The following is a 5,069-nucleotide window of genomic DNA, read 5'->3' on the forward strand; positions in this document are numbered from 1 at the left end:
ATAGCTATTTCACTTTATTCCAGTAGCTGTCCACCTCCGAGCATCCCCCCCCCCCCCCGTTAGTTCCTCACCCGCAATGACGCCCAGGATCGACTATAGCAGGCAGCAGTGGCAGCCACTGTAATTGGTGCCGGGGTCCGGCACTGCACTACTATCAAGAAACTCCATAAACTATACCTCCAGCCCTTGCTGCAGTGAGCTCCCGGCAGCAAGGGTTGCTGAGAGCCGTAGTTTATGTAGTTTCTTAATTGTAGCACAGTGCCGGACCCCGGCACCAATTACAGTGGCTGCCGCTACTGCCTGCTATGGTCGTCAGTGCAGGTGTCAGTGCAAGTAACAAACTACCGGGGGGGGGGGGGGGAACTTGGGGGGTGGGAGTGGATAGCTCCTGCCATAAATATTAAATCTACCTACTGGTCATGGGTGGCACCACTGGGCGGCGCCCCTCCTCTGCTGATGCCCTTGGCGAGTGCCATACTGGCCAATACGTAGATACGCCCCTGTATATCCCTCCCATTTGATCATCTTCCTCCCTTTCACCTTGCCTTACAGGAAATAAAATCCATGTCTTACTCCTATCAGCTCAGCCTTCTACTTGCCCCTTATCTCACTTTCTATTGAATCGTGCTTCTTCTTTGCACATCTTTCAAACCTTTCCATCACATTCAGTACTATCCCCTCTTCCATCAATCATACACTTGTTTCTCCCATACACTGTATTTGAAAAACCCTTACTTAACCCTGACACTCTCTCAAACTACCATATTGTTTCTCTCCTCCCTTTTGCCTTCGTGTTTCTTGAGAAGATTTTTCTATCTCTGATTCACCTCATTTAAGTCTTACCACTGCCTGTTTAATCTGGTTTCTGTTCGATCCACTCCACAGAAACTAACAGGAACGTGTCATTAGGTAAATGGTTCAGGGGGCACTGGTTAGTATCAGAACCAGATTTACACACAATATATGAGCCAAAGGGTGCATGTGGGCATTATACACAGGTGCAGCAGTATATACTGCTGGAAATGTGGTGCGTTTTGATTAGAGATGTGCAGAAAAGATAGACAGGTGAGGCACTGCTTCACTTGTCATAGACTTTTTACTCCAGAGTTTTGACTATAAAAAGTATTAGAATAATACATAGAAGATATTTCTAATATATTCTTTGCATTTTTTATATACTTTACATAGTAAAAACTCTGGCTCATACGTTAGTATAACAGAAAAGGCTCTGCCTCATCTGCCTCACCCCACCGCACGTCACTGTAAACTACCTTTCCTAAGGTCACCATCTTTCTAGATATATCTGCTGCCTTTGACACAATCAACTGCTTCTCCTGTGACCTTTCTATTATATTGCTTTTCATGAATATATCCTCTCATGGATCACCAACCCACTAACTGAAAATATGACCAATTCACCAACTATTTCATGAAATAAAAAACCCACAAAACATTAAATTCTTGTCTTGCAATTATACTAAACATAATTATAATCAATCAGCCTTAGATATATTGTGAATGCTTATATGATTATTTTTGTCTTGTTGCTACTTTTTTCAACATTTTCCTCTTTTTATATTTTATTTTACAGGTACTTATATGCTTATACTGTACTTGATGAAATCTGTCTGCCCAGGTCAGCAGTACTCAATGCAAGCATGGTTAAATATAATGTACATATTATGCACTTGTCATCAATCATGTCTATTTATAAAACAGCTTGCTGCCTTTGAAATGAACAGTTCCATCATTGTGGATTACTGCTTTTGGTACATATTTTTGGCACAAAGTCCTAGGTGTGGTTGGTAGACATTAAAAACTGAAGTTACTGTAGGTCAGAAGGAGTGGTGCCTAAATCCCCATCTTTTGCTTTAATAGAAGCACATGTATTTCAAATTGTTTTTTGTTGTTGTTGTTTTTTTACAAATCTATAACAAAATCTATGTCTCTGGCAGGAAAATAATAACAAAAAATCTCTCACCAGTAGTTCAGTATGTATAGCCCTATTGCTATTTATGGTCATTGATTTTATCTGTTTGATTTTAAATATACACTGTACTTATGTAATTAAACTATATCAACTTAAGAGTCTATAGTTATTTATTTTTATTACCAGATATTTATATACAGATGGAATTGCGCTCATCTAATGTGGCTCCATCGCAAATGTGCACTCCCAGCATGGCTAGATGATCCGGCGCCTAGCTACGCTATGGGAGTGCACAGAGATGCTCCCATTGTAGTGAATGGGGCCCGTGTGCATCTCACATGAACGCACATCCCAGATGCTGCGAATGGCGGGAATCGGTGGGCCCGCTGTGTCAGAGACAGAGCCACAATTAGCGTGGCTCCATCTGTAGTGCACACATATTCCGCAGCGCTTTACAGAGAATATTTGGTAATTCACATCAGTCCCTGCCCCAGGGAAGCTTACACTCTATATTCCCTATCACATGTACACATGAAAACACATTCACGCTAGGGTCAATATTGTCAGGAGCCAATTAACCTACCAGTATATTTTTGGATTGTGGGAGGAAACCGGAGTACCTGGAGGAAACCCACGTAAGCACGGGAAGAATATACAAACTCCGCACAGTTAGGGCCATGGTAGGAATCGAACCCATGACCTCAGTACTGTGAGGCAGTAATGCCAACCACTACACCATCTGCACTGCACAATCTATGTTCCCTACCCCTTCCCCCCACACACACACGATTTATGAGCTGCCTCACGGCAGTGTACCTGATCAGTCAAGGTAATGATAGCCTGGTTACGACTCTGCAGCAATCTGGAGCTTTCCACATTGTCAAATCTACCACTTCCAGCATCTTGTTAATAGAGAAGTATTCCTCCAATAACTGGGATACAGGTTTGTGTTTGCAGAAGACTCTTGTTTGGGTGCACTCTTATTGTGTTTAGTTAAATAAGATAAGTTAAAACGTCACTTTTAATAATTAAGGTTAATATACATATAAACCCCAACTAATCCACCGTAGGATTAATATACAAGATACAAACATGCAATAGTAATAGTAATAGTAAAATACAATTATGTTCTGGTTAGTCTATTGCATATTAGACTGGCTGGGAGATATGGACATTGTGGTTCAATCTCTAAAACCTGCCATACCAGCACAAGCAAAGCTTGTTTTAATTAAGACCTATTATGGTCAAAAGAGGCCAGATCATTTGTAGCAGGAGTACACACATCCACATGTATACAAAATATTGCTATACGAATATTGGAGCTTTACTGTGCCCAATTGTTTCCCTGCGGACTGTCCCAAAGAATATAGAAAGAATTACATAGGAAAATGAAATTAGAGGAAAATAAGTGGTGGTCCTGCTGTTGGTATTGAGTCGGAATTGGATCTGAAATTACTACACCGAGTATTCTCGGAAGGTCCCCCTTTCAGATACTGACCCAGCCCATCACCGTTTTGCTTCCAAGATCGGACGAGATTGGGCTCATGCGGTGAGGTGTGGTAGTAAGTATTAAATAGTCTGAGCGCAAATGTGTCGACTCACCAATGAAGGTGCACCTATTGGAGAATTTTCAGGAAATAGGTGTGGATCTGCTGTCTATGTTAGACACAGGGATGCCCCTCTGAATCACAGATGAGAGTCCAATGGTATGGTTAGAATTAGAAAAGAATATAGGGAGAAGAAAGTAGGGAGATATTCCGGTCTACAAGAGAATTGATGCACTGGGAATAAATGCAGGGTTACGTAAAAGTTTAAGGATGCCTGCTTGGGCTACATTAACTGGTACATGCGCAAAAAAGTAGTTGTTATACGTGATCAGCAGGATCACACAGAGAAACTTTATCATATATATGTGTACATAGGTAAATGTATGGTTCACCAAGAAAATGCACTATATATCACAATTGATCTCTGACAATTAGGAGTTTGTCAGAACTGACAGATAATGTCTGTTTGTCTAGGCTATAGAATTATTGCCATAGACCACTGTAAATAAATATCAGGATTAGCATTATTAAACATTGCCCAGTTGCTAGGCTATAGAGACATTGCCATTATCACCAAAGTTAGGATAAATCTCAGAATTACGGCCAATCTGGTAAGTAAATATCTGGATTATAGCTAATGTCTCAAGTAAGGTATATAGTATTTGCTTGGATACAAAAGCACTGTCCAGATCCCTGGGTCAGTGCATGGGATGGACAAAATGTACAGGTATTCCTACTAACATAGATTTATACTAGAATATCAGCTAATGCTAAATAAATATCAGAATTAGCATTATCCAAACATTGCCCAGTTGCTAGGCTATAGAGACATTGCCATTAGCACCAAAGATAAGATAAATCTCCGAATTGACAATCTGGTAGGTAACTAACTGAAATATAGCTAATGTCTCAAGTAAGATATATAGTATTAGCTTGGATACCAAAACCCTGTCCTGATTCCTGGGTCAGTGCATGGAGTGGACACAGTATGCAGGTATTTCAAATGTAAGTGTTCAATTGCTTGACTATACCACTTTTCCCCTTGTCCACCATAGACACATACTAGAAATATCAGCTAATGCCTTAAATAAAGTACAAGGTGTATACATTAAGCATCAGCTATTTGATGCAGAGTGCATAAATACTGGACACTGCCCAGGTCCCTGGGTCAGTTCAAAAAATTAATGAAGGATGTGCAGAGGTACTCCTGGTCCTCTATAGTATAGGGGGAAAATGCGTTTTGCCTGTCCCGCGGGCTTGGTCACTTCCAATGTGGAAGGATGTGCAGAGGTACTCCTGGTGCTCCTGGTCCTCTGTAGTATAGGGAAAACGCGTTTCCCCCGTCCCGCGGGCTTGGTCACTTCCAATGTGGAAGTAATCAAGCCCGCGGGATGGGCGAAATGTGTTTTCCCTTTACTACAGAGGACCAGGAGCACCAGGAGTACCTCTGCACATCCTTCAATTTTTGAACTGACCCAGGGACCTGGGCAGTGTCCGGTATTTATGCACTCTGCATCAAATAGCTGATGCTTAATGTATACACCTTGTACTTTATTTAAGGCATTAGCTGATATTTCTAGTATGTGTCTATG

The 5,069-nt window shown here is 41.3% G+C and overlaps 1 pseudogene; it reads right to left on the reverse strand.

The window, feature by feature from the left end:
- Positions 1–3,379: 3,379 nt before the first annotated feature.
- LOC134952017 (5S ribosomal RNA) lies at positions 3,380–3,498 on the reverse strand (annotated as a pseudogene).
- Positions 3,499–5,069: the final 1,571 nt, after the last annotated feature.

This window comes from Pseudophryne corroboree, chromosome 1, assembly GCF_028390025.1.
Source record: "Pseudophryne corroboree isolate aPseCor3 chromosome 1, aPseCor3.hap2, whole genome shotgun sequence".
Taxonomy (NCBI): Eukaryota; Metazoa; Chordata; class Amphibia; order Anura; family Myobatrachidae; genus Pseudophryne; species Pseudophryne corroboree.